This window comes from Hyla sarda, chromosome 1, assembly GCF_029499605.1.
Source record: "Hyla sarda isolate aHylSar1 chromosome 1, aHylSar1.hap1, whole genome shotgun sequence".
Classification (NCBI taxonomy): Eukaryota; Metazoa; Chordata; class Amphibia; order Anura; family Hylidae; genus Hyla; species Hyla sarda.
Genome location: NC_079189.1, coordinates 139038396 through 139055716, shown reverse-complemented (window position 1 = coordinate 139055716; position 17321 = coordinate 139038396). Strand labels below are relative to the sequence as shown.

At 44.9% G+C, this 17321-nt stretch overlaps 1 protein-coding gene across 3 annotated transcripts in view; it reads left to right on the top strand.

Moving 5' to 3' along the window:
• NPY2R (neuropeptide Y receptor Y2) overlaps positions 1 to 17321 on the top strand; it is a 104847-nt gene that overhangs the window by 55868 nt on the left and 31658 nt on the right. Inside the window, exon 1 of one of the 3 annotated variants that reach the window (XM_056562155.1) lies at positions 2350 to 2710. The exons of the other annotated variants lie outside the window; for them this stretch is intronic. The gene's annotated coding sequence lies outside the window, so the exon portion shown is untranslated. Of the gene's footprint in view, positions 1 to 2349; positions 2711 to 17321 lie in introns of those variants that run through there. 3 annotated transcript variants of the gene reach the window in all.

Here is a 17321-nt window from a genome sequence, read left to right as displayed (position 1 = left end):
AAGGGTACCATAGAATTGTATGGGGAGGGGGCATGGATGGGGCATACTGTTGACCTCGGAGAGGTCAACGTTATGTGCATTAGCCCCTCACAAAGAGCAGCAATGCGGGGCCCCGTTTGGGAGAACGTGGGGGGTGCTAGGCGTCAGAACCCCCCCCCCCCCCACGATCGGACATTTATCCCTTATCCTGTGGATAGGGGACAAGTTATCTTTTGCTAAAGATGTCCTTTAACCCCATAATGACCACGGACGTAAATGTACGTCCTGGCTTGGCGGTACTTCACACGCCAGGACGTATGACCATGAGCATTGGAGCGGTGCTCGTGTCATACGCTGATAGCAGCTGGGGACCCACCGGTAATGGCCGACATCCGCGATGGCGCCGATGTCCACCATTAACCCCTCAGATGCCCTGATCAGTACAGATCACAGCATCTGAGGCAATACGTACGTTAAAATAGACAATCGGATCGCCCGCAGTGCTGCCGCGACGATCCGATCATCTGTAATGGTGGATGGAGGTCCCCTCACCTGCCTCTGACCGTCTCCTGGCGTCTCCTGCTCTGGTCTGAGATTGAGCAGACCAGAGCAGGAGATAGCCGATAATACTGATCAGTGGTATGTCCTATGCATAGCACTGAACAGTTTTAGCAATCAAATGATTGCTATAGATAGTTCCCTATGGGGACATAAAAAGTGGGGAAAAAAAGTGGAAAAATGTAAAAAAAAAAAGTTAAAAAAGAAGTGAAAAATCCCCTCCCCCAATAAAAATGAAAATTGTCCGTTTTTCCCATTTTACCCTCAAAAAGCGTAATTTTTTTAAATAAACATACTTGGTATTGCCGCGTGCATAAATGTCCGATCTATCAAAATATATTGTTAATGATCCCGTACGGTGAACGGCGTAAATGTAAAAAAATAAAAAATTTCAAAAAATGCTGCTTTTTTTGTCACATTTTATTCCCAAAAAATGTATAAAAAATTATCTAAAACTTTTATATATGCAAATGTGGTATCAATAAAAAGTACAGATGACGGCACAAAAAATGAGCCCTCATACCGCCCTATATATGGAAAAATTCAAAGTTATAGGTGGTCAAAAAAGGGCAATTTTAGATTACTGATTTTGTACAAAAAGTTTTAGATTTTTTTTAAGCTTTACAAAAATATAAAAGTAACTAGCCATGGGTATCATTTTAATTGTATAAATGTACCCACAGAATAAAGAACACGTGTCATTTGTACTGTAAAGTGTACAGTGTGAAAACAAAACCCTCCAAAATTCGCAAAATTGTGGTTTTCATTAAAATTTCCTCCCTAAAAATTTTTTTTTGGGTTCGCCGTACATTTTATGGTAAAATGAAATATTTCATTACAAAATATAACTGGTCACGCAAAAAACAAGCCCTTATATGGGTCTGTAGATGGAAATATAAAAGAGTTATGGATTTTAGAAGGCGAGGAGGAAAAAACGCAAAAATAAAATTGGCCTGGTCCTTAAGGTGAAAATGGGCTTGGTCCTTAAAGGGGTACTCCGGTGGTCAACGTGTTTTTCCGTTTGTGACTTATCCTATTTGTTTTGTTTCATTTCTATTCTTGTTGTTTAGCCTACTCTATTTCCGTTCTTTGTAGTCTTTTTATCCCCCACTTTGTTTTCCTATATTTGCTTCAATTTCCTGTTTCTTGCCGTGCTGAAAACTACAAATCCCAGCATGGCACATGCTTTGCTGGTTTGGGGCGGCTCCTTTTTTTTTGTTTGTTTGTTCCCCCCTTTACCCATCCTACTATTTTCCCGGGTCGGCCCTCTTATACACAGCACACTAATATAATCAGCCTTGGTTGTGTCATACACACACAAAAGGGACTACAACTCCCAGCATGTGTCATTCAGGAGTCTTCAGTCTGTGGTATAACACCAGCATGCTGCCTCTGTAGTCTCCTGGTTGGGAAACACTGGTGTAACATGATGTGTATGCTGAATAGGCTAGAACAGTGTTTCCCAACCAGTGTACCTCCAGCTGTTGCAAATCTACAACTCCCAGCATGCCCAAAGTCTGTCAGGGCATGCTGGGAGTTGTAGTTTTGCAACAGCTGGAGGCACACTGGTTTGTAAACACTGGTGTATGCCCTACAGAGGTGTGGTGAACTACAACCCCCAGGAGACTACAGAGGCAGCATGCCCCCCCCCCCCTTGACATATAGGGGGAGATTTATCAAAACCTGTGCAGAGGAAAACTTGCCCAGTTGCCCATAGCAACCAATCAGCTTGCTGCTTTCATTTTTATGAAGGCCTGTGAAAAATGAAAGAAGCGATCTGATTGGTTGCTATGGGCAACTGGGCAAGTTTTCCTCTGCACAAGTTTTGATAAATCTCCCCCATAGAGATCATTCCCAGTATGAGATTTATTCCCCTGCAGTCCATACATCCCCAGCCCGTGCACCTTCTCATCCTCCCCTTCAGATAACACTTATCTTCTCTGTGAGGTCCTTCTCCTGTGCAGACCTGCATCCTTAGAATACAGAGCAGGGGGGAGGGGAGGTGAGGAGCTGTGTACTCAGCTGGATGAGATGAGGGGGCGTGGCTTATTCCTTTCATGCAGACAGAGAGGGGAAAAAAAAGCTGTGACATCTTGTCCACAACAGACTCAGAACTGTGGACAACAGTAAAAGAAAACCCTCTGAACTACAGAACTTCCTGCCCAACAAACAGGTAAGAAAAAGACACACATGCTGCCAAAACATATAACACATGTATATTGCAAAAAAACTAAACTTACAAAGAAGATGTCATATAGTAAAAAAAATTAACCACCGGAGTACCCCTTTAAGGGGTAAATTCTTCCAGTACTTATCAACTGTTGTATGCGGCAAAGGAAGTTCTTTCCTTTTTGATTTTTTCTGTCTGACCATAGTGCTTTCTGGTGACACCTCTGTTCATGTCAGAAACTATCCAGATCAGGAGAAAATCCCCATAGCAAACCTCTCCTGCTCTTGACAGTTCCTCGCATGGACAGAGGTGTCAGCAGAGAGGACTGTGGTCAGACAGAAAATAAATTAAAAAAGAAAATAACTACCTGTGGAGCATACAAATGATGATAAGTACTGGAATGATTAAGATTTTTAAATAGAAGTAATTTACAAATCTGTTTAACTTTTTGGCACCAGTTGATTTAAAAAATAAATATTTTCCACCGAAGTACCCCTTTAATGGCGGCATCAGCATGATTGCTGAAACCTTCCATTAGTAGCCAGGACCGCAGTCTATGCAGCTCCTGCGCTCACTTCATTGTACACGCCGCAGGGCATAAATGCACACCCTGTTGAGCTCAGTACCAAGCAGCCAGGGTGTGCATTTAAGGTTTATATAGTGGAGGGCGGCTCTCAAGTGCAGGCGCTGTGCACATGGTTAGTGTAGATAATGAATAAATCAATCACAGCACCAGCTTGAATGCTTTAATCAATTTTATTAGTAATATTGCATATTACAAGTATGCAAGACACATTTCATCTTGTTGCCTTTATCAATTGATTGTATACTTTACACCCTGTGTCTTATAGGGGTTTATGTCAGATAGAGTGGGGTTCCACTTCTAACACTACCATCTATTGAATGAAACTTCATTTTAACCCCTTAAGGACGCAGGACGTAAATGTACGTCCTGGTGAGGTGGTACTTAACGCACCAGGACGTACATTTACGTCCTAAGCATAACCGCGGGCATCGGAGCGATGCCCGTGTCATGCGCGGCTGATCCCGGCTGCTGATCGCAGCCAGGGACCCGCCGGCAATGGCCGACGCCCGCGATCTCGCGGGCGTCCGCCATTAACCCCTCAGGTGCCGGGATCAATACAGATCCCGGCATCTGCGGCAGTTCGCGATTAAAATGAACGATCGGATCGCCCGCAGCGCTGCTGCGGGGATCCGATCATTCATAACGCCGCACGGAGGTCCCCTCACCTTCCTCCGTGCGGCTCCCGGCGTCTCCTGCTCTGGTCTGAGATTGAACAGACCAGAGCAGGAGATGACCGATAATACTGATCTGTTCTATGTCCTATACATAGAACAGATCAGTATTAGCAATCATGGTATTGCTATGAATAGTCCCCTATGGGGACTATTCAAGTGTAAAAAAAAATGTAAAAAAATGTAAAAGTAAAAGTAAAAAAAAAGTGAAAAATCCCCTCCCCCAATAAAAAAGTAAAACGTCCGTTTTTTCCTATTTTACCCCCAAAAAGCGTAAAAAACATTTTTTATAGACATATTTGGTATCGCCGCGTGCGTAAATGTCCGAACTAGTAAAATAAAATGTTAATGATCCCGTACGGTGAACGGCGTGAACGAAAAAAAATTTTAAAAGTCCAAAATTCCTACTTTTTTAATACATTTTATTAAAAAAAAATTATAAAAAATGTATTAAAAGTTTTTTATATGCAAATGTGGTATCAAAAAAAAGTACAGATCATGGCGCAAAAAATGAGCCCCCATACCGCCGCTTATACGGAAAAATAAAAAAGTTATAGGTCATCAAAATAAAGGGATTATAAACGTACTAATTTGGTTAAAAAGTTTGTGATTTTTTTTAAGCGCAACAATAATATAAAAGTATGTAATAATGGGTATCATTTTAATCGTATTGACCCTCAGAATAAAGAACACACATCATTTTTACCATAAATTGTACGGCGTGAAAACTAAACATTCCAAAATTAGCAAAATTGCGTTTTTCGTTTTAATTTCCCCACAAAAATAGTGTTTTTTGGTTGCGCCATACATTTTATGATATAATGAGTGATGTCATTACAAAGGACAACTGGTCGCGCAAAAAACAAGCCCTCATACTAGTCTGTGGATGAAAATATAAAAGAGTTATGATTTTTAGAAGGCGAGGAGAAAAAAATGAAAACGTAAAAATTAAATTGTCTGAGTCCTTAAGGCCAAAATGGGCTGAGTCCTTAAGGGGTTAATGTATTTGTTTTTCATATAATTGAATAAATATATGTATATGCACTATTTTTGTAAGTTTTTGTACTCATTGGCCAAGGTGTTCTACATGAGGCCCAATGAGTTCAAAACCCTACCAAAAAAAACTATTGTAAGGAGTTAAGTCTCCAATGCGTAGCATTTGGCCAGATGGTAAGCAGTGATGCTTAGTGAACTGTTGCTTAACAGACATGCTAGGGAACCAAAATGTCCACTTTAAAATAAGCTTTTGTGTTTTTTTTGATGAAATCTTGTTCCCTAGTGAATATGAGAAGTACAGACAGAAAGCCATCTTTAATTATACTGTGTGATTATTGAGATCATTAAATGGTGCAAACTTAGACTACTTGTTCTAAAGATACCCCACACTTTAAAACAGCATGACCTTAAAAATCTGGGACTGCCCTCTCTACATTAACACTGTCTATGAATAACAGTTTATTTTCCCCCATAATTCGATCCAAAGATTCTTCCTCAGAACCAATTTACTGATGTGCAGCACATAACATTTTGGAAGAATCACATTCGAAAGATCTCAGGTAAATCTAATACTAAGCTGTAGATTGTTTTTATAATATAGATACTATTGGGGGATTCTTTTGAGAATTATGCTCAGGATGGGACAAAAAAATAAATGTACTCACCTGCTGCCGATTGCTCACTAGTGCTGTTTTTTTATCAGGGCTGTAAAAAAATAAAAAGTAAAAGAAAAAAGGGTCACTACATCCAAAACAAATGCTTTCGTGCATGGTGCCATGACTGCAACACTAATGCAAACACCCAAAAGATGACCTCATCAGGATGGACCCTACATTATATAAACAATATATACCTCTCACAGGCTAGTACAAAGCTTACACATTCAGGGCATGTAGTATCCAGTTATTCCCTGCTTAAAACGTACCATTTGTTCCAGTAATGTTGATCCCCACTGCTTTAAGCTTCATGCTTTCCTATTGGCACATAGGAAATCAATAGGCCGACTCAATCAATCACTGGCCACAGCCAGGGCCAGATTAAGCATCATGGCCTGGTGCTGAAGATTGTGATGGGCCTTTTTATTGAAGTATATAAAATGAAAACGCAACACAAAGCAATTTTGCCACATGTTTTATGCACATTAAATTACTAGGATAGCTGAATATATGTTAGTGTATGGAAACGTTGCATATCTTTATAGAATCTGTACTTTAACTAAAATTAAAAAAAGAAACAACACCCTTTTATGGGGGCCCGCAGTGTCAAAGAGGTGTGGTGGATGTTCTGCTATGCCCCCCAGACTGTAACACCTATCCGATGTGACGTCACATCCGCTGCTTCTTTGGTTAACACGCAGGGCTTGCTTGCCAGCGACGTGTTGACATCCTGTGCATTCGCCCTGAATAGGGATTGTGGTGCACAAGTGGCAAGTCAGAGTTAAAACCTGTCAGACTGCTCATGCATCACAATCCCAATTCACAGAGCATAGGATGTGTCAAAGAAGGCGCGGAGAAGTATTGCAGCCCTGTAGTACAGCGCACCCTAGCACACCTCTTTCACACTCAATGCATCCCTAAAAATGATTTATTTTTGTTTAGCTAAATAAAGGATCAAACAACAACTAAGAAGATATGCAAAGTATCCATACACCAACATCTTTTATGGCTATGCTAGCAACTTCATATGCATAATGCTTCTTTCACACTGCCGTAAGCACATGGCAGTAGGACGGCCGTTGGGGGAGCCTGGGGGAATAGCGGGAGAAATCACTGCTTGCGCCATCTTTTTCTCCTGCTATTCCCACTACAAAATAACGGTACCCAACGGACCCCATTATAGTAAATGGAATCCATCGGGACCCGTTATTGCATGTTGTGCCCCATCCCAAAAACTGCTGTTAAAGGCTGAAATAAATAATTAAAAAAAGCCTAATGGGCGTTTAAGGATGGGGCACAATGGCAGTGGGAAACTAACGTGGGAGTGTGAAATTTTAATTTTCACCTGTGTACCCCGCCTATCTATAGTGCCCAAATGGTAATGCCCTTTCTTTGTGGGACTGACAGGCAATATCTTCTCTCATCAGTATTGTCCTCTTTTATTTTATTTTCCATCCGGCTCGGACCGCTGTGATGATTCCTTCCAGAAGTATATCATTTCTGCAGAATTTGTAGGGAAACATTTTAGGTGCAGCAATTACCCAGCACTGCATTACAGCTATAAGAAAATATGTCATTCAGAAACAAGGAAACGCTCTTTAAACCTAGCTTTTCATGCTCCTGAATGGCATATCTGTTTATAATAGCTGAGCTGATATAAGTAGATACTCCATTGAGAAGCATGAAAAAGCTAGAAATTGTGAGAAATTGTCACCAAGCTTTTCTGTGTTCCTGAATTGCGAATTTTTTCTCAGCAAATCAATATTAAAAAAGGCTATTTCTAGCCTACATACAGCTTCTATAGGGGTATAGAACATTTTGCTGTGTTCTGAAACGCATATGGAGTGTGCTGGGTTAGTGAAATAATACTGTTATTCAGAATAACATGCAGATTATCCCCCTCGCTTTTAGAATCACTGCCGCACAGCAGCACAATGACAGAGCCTGGTGGTGGCATCGGTGTCAGGAGACCATATAGTGACTGAATGACAGCATGGAGGTGTTAGCAGCATGATGAGACTATTTAGTGGCTGAATGGCACAGCGTGGAGGTGTTGGCAGCATGAGGACACCATATAGTGGCTGAATGACACAGAATGGAGGTGTTGGCAGCATGAGGACACCATATAGTGGCTGAATGGCACAGTGTGGAGGTGTTGGCAGCATGAGGACACCATATAGTGGCTGAATGACACAGCTTGGATGAAGCTGAAGCATGAGGACACCATATAGTGGCTGAATGGCACAGTGTGGAGGTGTTGACAACATGAGGACACCATATAGTGGCTGAATTGCACAGTGTGAAGGTGTTGGCAGCATGAGAACAGCATATAGTGGCTCAATGACACAGAATGGAGGTGTTGGCAGCATGAGGACACCATATAGTGGCTGAATGGCACAGTGTGGAGGTGTTGGCAGCTTGAGGACACCATATAGTGGCTGAATGACACAGCTTGAATGAAGCTGAAGCATGAGGACACCATATAGTGGCAGAATTACACAGCATGGAGGTGTTGTCAGCATGAGGACACGATATAGTGGCTTAATGACACAGCATGGAGGTGTTGGCAGCATGAGGAGACCATTTAGTGGCTGAATGGCACAGCGTTGAGGTGTTTGCAGCATGAGGACACCATATAGTGGGTGAATGACAGCTTGGATGAGGCTGAAGCATGAGGACACCATATAGTGGCTCAATGACACAGAATTGAGGTGTTGGCAGCATGAGGACACCATATAGTGGCTGAATGGCACAGTGTGGAGGTGTTGGCAGGATAAGGACACCATATAGTGGCTGAATGGCGCAGTGTGGAGGTATTGGCAGCATGAGGACACCATATAGTGGCTGCATGACACAGCTTGGATGAGGCTGAAGCATGAGGACACCATATAGTGGCTGAATGACACAGCTTGGATGAAGCTGAAGCATGAGGACACCATATAGTGGCTGAATGGCACAGTGTGGAGGTGTTGGCAGCATGAGGACACCATATAGTGGCTGAATGACACAGCTTGGATGAGGCTGAAGCATGAGGACACCATATAGTGGCTGAATTACACAGCTTGGATGAAGCTGAAGCATGAGGACACTGTATAGTGGCTGAATGGCACAGTGTGGAGGTGTTGGCAGCATGAGGACACCATATAGTGGCTGAATGACACAGCTTGGATGAGGCTGATGCATGAGGACACCATATAGTGGCTGAATGACACAGAATGGACGTGTTGACAGCATGAGGACACCATATAGTGGCTGAATGGCACAGTGTGGAGTTGTTGGCAGCATGAGGATACCATATAGTGGCTGAATGACACAGCTTGGATGAGGCTGAAGCATGAGGACACCATATAGTGGCTGATTGACACAGAATGGAGGTGTTGGCAGCATGAGGACACCATATAGTGGCTGAATGGCACAGTGAGGAGGTGTTGGCAGCATGAGGACACCATATAGTGGCTGAATGACACAGCTTGAATGAAGCTGAAGCATGAGGACACCATATAGTGGCAGAATTACACAGCATGGAGGTGTTGTCAGCATGAGGACACGATATAGTGGCTTAATGACACAGCATGGAGGTGTTGGCAGCATGAGGAGACCATTTAGTGGCTGAATGGCACAGCGTTGAGGTGTTTGCAGCATGAGGACACCATATAGTGGGTGAATGACAGCTTGGATGAGGCTGAAGCATGAGGACACCATATAGTGGCTCAATGACACAGAATTGAGGTGTTGGCAGCATGAGGACACCATATAGTGGCTGAATGGCACAGTGTGGAGGTGTTGGCAGGATAAGGACACCATATAGTGGCTGAATGGCGCAGTGTGGAGGTATTGGCAGCATGAGGACACCATATAGTGGCTGCATGACACAGCTTGGATGAGGCTGAAGCATGAGGACACCATATAGTGGCTGAATGACACAGCTTGGATGAAGCTGAAGCATGAGGACACCATATAGTGGCTGAATGGCACAGTGTGGAGGTGTTGGCAGCATGAGGACACCATATAGTGGCTGAATGACACAGCTTGGATGAGGCTGAAGCATGAGGACACCATATAGTGGCTGAATTACACAGCTTGGATGAAGCTGAAGCATGAGGACACTGTATAGTGGCTGAATGGCACAGTGTGGAGGTGTTGGCAGCATGAGGACACCATATAGTGGCTGAATGACACAGCTTGGATGAGGCTGATGCATGAGGACACCATATAGTGGCTGAATGACACAGAATGGACGTGTTGACAGCATGAGGACACCATATAGTGGCTGAATGGCACAGTGTGGAGTTGTTGGCAGCATGAGGATACCATATAGTGGCTGAATGACACAGCTTGGATGAGGCTGAAGCATGAGGACACCATATAGTGGCTGAATGACACAGAATGGAGGTGTTGGCAGCATGAGGACACCATATAGTGGCTGAATGGCACAGTGAGGAGGTGTTGGCAGCATGAGGACACCATATAGTTGGGTGAATGGCACAGCGTGGAGGTGTTGGCAGCATGAGGACACCATATAGTGGCAGAATGACACAGCGTGGAGGTGTTGTCAGCATGAGGACACCATATAGTGGCTGAATGGCACAGTGTGGAGGTGTTGGCAGCATGAGGACACCATATAGTGGCTGAATGACACAGCTTGGATGAGGCTGAAGCATGAGGACACCATATAGTGGCAGAATGACACAGCGTGGAGGTGTTGTCAGCATGAGGACACCATATAGTGGCAGAATGACACAGCGTGGAGGTGTTGTCAGCATGAGGACACCATATAGTGGCTGAATGGCACAGCGTGGAGGTGTTGGCAGCATGAGGACACCATATAGTGGCTGAATGACACAACGTGGACATGTTGGCAGCAAGAGGATACCATTTAGTGGCTGAATGGCACAGCGTGGAGTTGGCTGATGCACTAGTACACTACATACCAGGGCTTCACAATTCCCCCCCCCCCCCCCCCAAAAAAAAAAAAACCACAATATGAGAAGTTTTTGACAAAGATTTCTCATAGGTAGCACCCACTATCCAAAAATGTGAAATTCCCAGACCCAGGCCCCACCTCTGCGGCATCAGTAACCCATATATTGCCTGAATGACACAGCCTGGAGTTGGCTGATGCAAGAGTACACACCAGGGATTCACAATCCCCCCTCCAAAAAGAACACAATGAGACATTTTTGTCCAAGATTTCTCATTGGTAGCACCCGCTATCCAAAAATTTGAAATTTCCAGAACCAGGCCTCACCCCTGCGGCATCAGTAACCCATATATTGCCTGAATGACACAGCCTAGAGTTGGCTGATGCAAGAGTACACACCAGGTATTCACAATCCCCACCATAAAACAACACAATTAGAAATTTATGACCAAGATTTCTAATAGGTAGCACCCGCTATCCCAAAAAATTGAAATACACAGAGCCAGGCCCCAGCACAGCGGCATCAGTAACCCATATATTGGCTCAAGGACACAGCCTGGAGTTGGCTGATGCACCAGTACACACCAGGGCTTCACAACTCCCCCCCAAGAACAACATAATGATAATTTTTTGACAAAGATTTTAAAATTTTTTGTGATAAAAACAATCTCAAATGAACGAGTTGATGATGCCCCAAAATTAAGGACGGTGGACCACCAAAATTCATAATTTTCACCAAAAATGATGAAGAAGCAGAATTAATCTTTGTATTTTTTTGTAAAATTTTGCGTAATAAATCACACGCAATAAGCATTCCGTTGTGTAATGGTTATCCTTCTGGAAATTTCAAATTTATTACCCTGTTTCCCCAAATGTAGGACATCCTCGGAAGATAAAACTTACTATACCATACCAGGACAAGCTGGCTTGCAATGGCATCTTGCACGTTACCCTTTATTCTGAAACGAGCATCCCTGCAAAAAAATTTCCAGAGAACGTTTGATGCCCGTCAGAAGATTGGCGTGACAGATGCCCGTCTGAAGCTAGGCATAAAGGATGCCCGCGAGAAAATGGTCGCCAAAGATGCACATTTCAGAATAAAGGGTAAAGTGCAAGATGCCCGAGAGATATTGAATTCTAAAAAGCAGCAGGTGGGTTTTACAGTAAAACCACCAAAATTGATGGACGCCCGGGAAAATATCAGCCTGAAGAGGAGCGCACCGGCCATCACTATGAACTCCGCCATGGCTCAATGGTCCCCATCCATAAACATTACCAAGACCATCCAGATTTCACAGCAGAAAACCATTACCCCAGGTCTTAGTAACAGCATTAAGGGAATGCAAATAAATGTTGTCAACCATCAACTGAATGGCACAGCGTGGAGGTGTTGGCAGCATGAGGACACCATATAGTGGCTGAATGGCACAGCGTGGAGGTGTTGGCAGCATGAGGACACCATATAGTGGCCGAATGGCACAGCGTGGAGTTGGCTGATGCACGAGAACACTACACACCAGGGCTTCCCAATCCCCCCTAAAAAACAACACAAAATGAGAAATGTTTGACAAAGATTTCTCATAGGTTGCACCCGCTATCCAAAAATTTTAAATTCCCAGACCCAGGTCCCACCTCTGCGGCATCAGGAACCCATATATTGCCTGAAGGACACAGCCTGGAGTTGGCTGATGCACCAGTACACACAGGGCTTCACAATCCGTACCAAAATCAACACAATTTTATAAATTTTGTAAAAAAAAATGTGTACCTTTGTGTAAGAACAAGCGCATATTCAACATTTCAGAAGACTCTATAATGCAGGACGGTGGACCACCCAAAGACTTTCTTCTCAAAAATAATAAACCACACAATGTTTGAAATTAGTTTACAAAAAATTATTGCATATGTGTGTAAGCGCATCTGTCTCCAAAAGATCAGATCACCAAAGGATTTTTTCACCAAAAATGATTAAGCAGAGTTAATCCCTCTCCGGATTTTTTTAAATTTTTTATTTTCATGAAAGAATCACACACAACAAGCGTTCCGTTGTGTAATGGTTAGCATTCTGCAAATTTCAATTTTATTACTGAAAAAATTATCAGTAAATTTAACAATAACACTACCCAAGAGTGTTTAATTACCCCATACATTGCACCAGGAACAGTCAGGAGTAGGCCTCAGCAGTACCCAAGAGGCTTTAAGAACCCCTTACCTTGCCCCATCAATTGCGAGATCGAGCAATAACAGGTGTGTTATGGCCTCAGATGTCCTGGGCCGCACTAGCGTTCCACTGAACGGATTAGCGTGTCTCTATCTTTCAAGGACAGGTGCGTGTTACACGCTGAAACCAGTTCGTGATAGGGATCTGGGATTGCAATTATTTACCCTTAAAATAAGGAATTACCAGTAAGTGAGGGTCAAAAGCTCGCATTGATTAAGTCCCTGCCCTTTGTACACACCGCCCGTCGCTACAACCGATTGGATTGGTTAGTGAGGTCCTCTGATCGGCCCAGGCGGGGAAGAGAAGGCCCTGGCAGAGCGCCGAGAATTTAACGATCATTGTTGAAATTTGCATTAAGCATGTATTTAGCTACTGACAAGCATCCCAAAATTTAAGGCCCAAGGCCAGAGGCACCAGGGAGGCAAGTAGTTTGTGAAAGACACAGAATGAGTCTGGAGCAGTCATTCGCTGTACCCAAGAGGGTTTCATAACCCCTTACATTTAAAGATCAATGTTTACATTTGCATTAAGCATATATTTAGCTACTGCTAAACATCCAAAAATTTATGGCCTAAGGCCAGAGGCACCAGGGAGGCAAAATGTTTATGAAAGACACAGAATGAGTCTGTAGCAGTCATTCGCAGTACCCAAGAGGGTTTCATAACCCCTTACAATTAAAGATCAATGTGTACATTTGCATTAAGCATGTATTTAGCTACTGCTAAACTTCAAAAAATTACAGGCCCAAGGCTAGAAGCATCCCCCAGTTTCCCTCATATTAGGAGCATAGTTGTCCCCCAGATTAGGAGCATAGATGTCCTCCAGATTAGGCAGCATAGATGTCCCCCAGATTAGGAGCATAGATGTCCCCCAGATTAGGCAGCATAGATGTCCCCCAGATTGGGAGCATAATTGTCCCCCAGATTAGGCAGCATAGATGTCCCCCAGATTAAGAGCATAATTGTCCCCCAGATTAGGCAGCATAGATGTCCCCCAGATTAGGCAGCATAGATGTCCCCCAGAATAGGCAGTATAGATGTCCCCCAGATTAGGAGCATAGTTGTCCCCCAGATTAGGAGCATAGTTGTCCCCCAGATTAGGAGCATAGTTGTCCCCCAGATTAGGAGCATAGATGTCCCCCAGATTAGGCAGCATAGATGTCCCCCAGATTAGGAGCATAGATGTCCCCCAGATTAGGCAGCATAGATGTCCCCCAGATTAGGAGCATAATTGTCCCCCAGATTAGGCAGCATAGATGTCCCCCAGATTAAAAGCATAATTGTCCCCCAGATTAGGCAGCATAGATGTCCCCCAGATTAGGCAGCATAGATCTCCCCCAGATTAGGCAGCATAGATGTCCCCCAGATTAGGAGCATAGTTGTCCCCCAGATTAGGAGCATAGTTGTCCCCCAGATTAGGAGCATAGTTGTCCCCCAGATTAGGAGCATAGTTGTCCCCCAGATTAGGAGCATAATTGTCCCCCAGATTAGGCAGCATATATGTCCCCCAGAATAGGCAGTATAGATGTCCCCCAGATTAGGAGCATAGTTGTCCCCCAGATTAGGAGCATAGTTGTCCCCCAGATTAGGAGCATAGTTGTCCCCCAGATTAGGAGCATAGTTGTCCCCCAGATTAGGCAGCATAGTTGTCCCCCAGTCAGAGCCAATCAAAGAGCCGTATGTGGCAAGTGGGCCGTACAATGCCCAGGTCTGCCCCAGAGGGTTTCATAACCAACCATAATAGAGAAAATTTTGTTGTAGGAGCATGGTCCATCTACTCAGACCCATCTGTCATTGGTGGCTGGAAATCCTGGCTGATCCATCCCTGATTCATCTTGACAAACGTCAGTCTCTCCACATTTTTAGTGGACAGACGAGTTCGCATTGGGGTGACTATGGCCCCGGCCGCACTAAACACCTGCTCTGATGGCACACTACTGGCCGGGCAGAACAGCTTTTCCAGGGCAAACTCTGCTAGTTGTGGCCAAAAATCAAGTTTGGCTGCCCAGAAGTCCAGCGGATCTTCAATGGTTGTTGGCATGGCCATGTCAAGGTATGCCACCACCTGCTGGTTCAGGTCCTACTTCATGTCTACCTGCTGCTGATGAGTTGCTTCACTATGCGGGTGAAGAAAACTACTCATCAGCGACTGTAGACTCAGGCTGCTGCTGATTGAGCTGATACTGCTCCTCCCACCCCTCCCCTCCCCAGCAGCCATGGCAGTGGAAGGTGAGCGCAGAGGGCCCCCCAAATCAGACCTGCGAGTGGATGGACCATGTGGCCGATAGGCATCAGCCAACTGACTACGTAGAATCTCTCTGTAGTAGGTCAGTTTGTCCTCCCTCTCAGTGGGTGTAAAAAAGGCCCCCATTTTGGGACGGAAGCGAGGGTCTAATAAGGTGGAGATCCAGAAGTCATCCCGCTGACAAATTTTGACTACGCAACTGAGCATGCATCGTGCCATTTGCGCCAGTGACTCGGAGGGACTACCTGCCTCCATCTCCACTGCATACTGCCACGGTGTGTCTGTGTCCTCTGTCTCAACTTTCTCATAACCCTTCAGCTCCTCTGGCTGCTCCTGCTCCTCCTCTCCTGTCAGAAGACTAGAAACACCGGCCATCTCATCCAACCTAAACTGTGCTCCGCTCTGCCCCTCATCATCCTCCTCCTCCAGTTCAGCCCCCACAGGGCTCATGTAGCCTTGAGATGTAGGCGCAACGTCTCCATTGCCATGACCAGCCAAGGTTTCAATCATTTGTTGTAGGAAATGTAGGAGTGGAATTACGTCGTTCATGGCGTAATCCAGGCGACTCACAAATAATGTGGCTTCCTCAAAGGGCCTCAGCAAACGGCAGGTGTCATGTATGAGCTGCCACTGGTTCACATTGAAGTTACACAGGGGAGTACTCCTATCTGCTTGGATCATCAAGAAATCGGTAATGGCTTTTCTTTGTTCGTATAGTCTGTCCAACATATGGAGGGTGGAATTCCAACATGTGGCAACGTCACAAATAAGACTATGTTGTGGGATACCGTTCTGATGCTGCAGCTCAAGGAAGGTGTGCTTGGTGGTGTACGAGTGGCTGAAGTTCATGCACAGTTTCCTTGCCATTTTAAGGATGTTTTTCAAATGCGGTGAAGACTTGAGGAAGTGCTTGACAACCAGATTCAACACGTGGTACGATGAATGGCCACCGAGATTTGGACATGCAGTGGAGGCCGAGGACACGGTGGAGCATGAGGAGGCGGCGTCGCACACTGTAACAGGACCAACTGCCTGGGAGTGAGAGCGTGGAGGAGGAAGCGGTGTGAACTGTCCAAGTTGCTGTTGTGGCTGTGCAGGAACCACATTTACCCAGTGAGCTATAAAAGACAAGTATTGTCCCTGCCCGTAGTTACAGCTCCACACGTCGGCGCTGCCGTGCACTTTTGAACACACCCACAGGCTCAAGGACTGGCCCACCTTCTCTTGTACAAACTTATGCAGGGCTGGTACTGCCTTCTTCGCAAAGAAATGACTGCTTGGGACTCTCCACCTCGGCTCGGCACAAGCCATCAATTCTCTGAAAGGTGCAGAGTCCACCACTTGAAAAGGGAGGGACTGCAACACCAGCAACTTGGACAGGAGCACATTCAACTTCTGCGTCGTTGGATGAGTGGGCGCATACTGTTGTCTCTTCAACATGGCTTCGCCGATGGATTGTTGGCGGAATGGCTGACTAAAAGCGGGAGAAGCAGGAGCGACAGAAGGAGGGTTTGACACACAGCTCCCTTCGGCTGAGGTGGTGGAGCCTTGGCTGGATGAAGGAGGGAGCTGATGGCCACTGGGTGATGCAGCAGGCTGGACCACTACATCGGAGCCACGGTTCTCCCAGGCCGCTTTATGGTGGCGAAGCATGTGTTGACGCAGGGCCGTGGTGCCGACATTGGGACCCTGGCCACGCTTCACATTCTGCCGACAGATCTTGCATGTTGCTATGTGGACCTCCTCCGGATGCCTTATGAAAAACTTCCACACCGCCGAGTAGCTGATTTGCTCTGAGTGCATGGATGAAATGAAGAGAGACAAGATGGCCGCCGATTATATAGGGGCTGTGACATCACAGGGGTCAGTGAACACTGATAGGCTGCATCTCACATGTGATTCAGGGTCAGCCTGCCTACCTTCATTCCCGCCGCTGTTTCCCGCCCTCCCATAATCCCCTGCCCCATGTACTCACATGTGGATCCATCATCTTAGGTCCCCAATAGCCTGGAACGCTGTAAAATGGAGTTTAATGAAGCGATTCGTGCGATAGAATTGCAGCGATATTCGTAGCGAATCGAATTTTTCATGAAATTCGTAACGAATTCGGGTTCGTCAACTTCGATTCGCTCATCTCTACTTATAGCCTTTAACTCTTTCAGGACCAAGTCAATTTTCATCTTTTGTGGTATCGTTTTTTCCTCTTCGCCCTCTAATACACCTAACTCTATTTTTCCACCTACAGACTCATATAAGGGCTTGTTTGTTGTGTCGCCAATTATACTTTGTAATGACATCACTTCTTTTACCATGAAATCT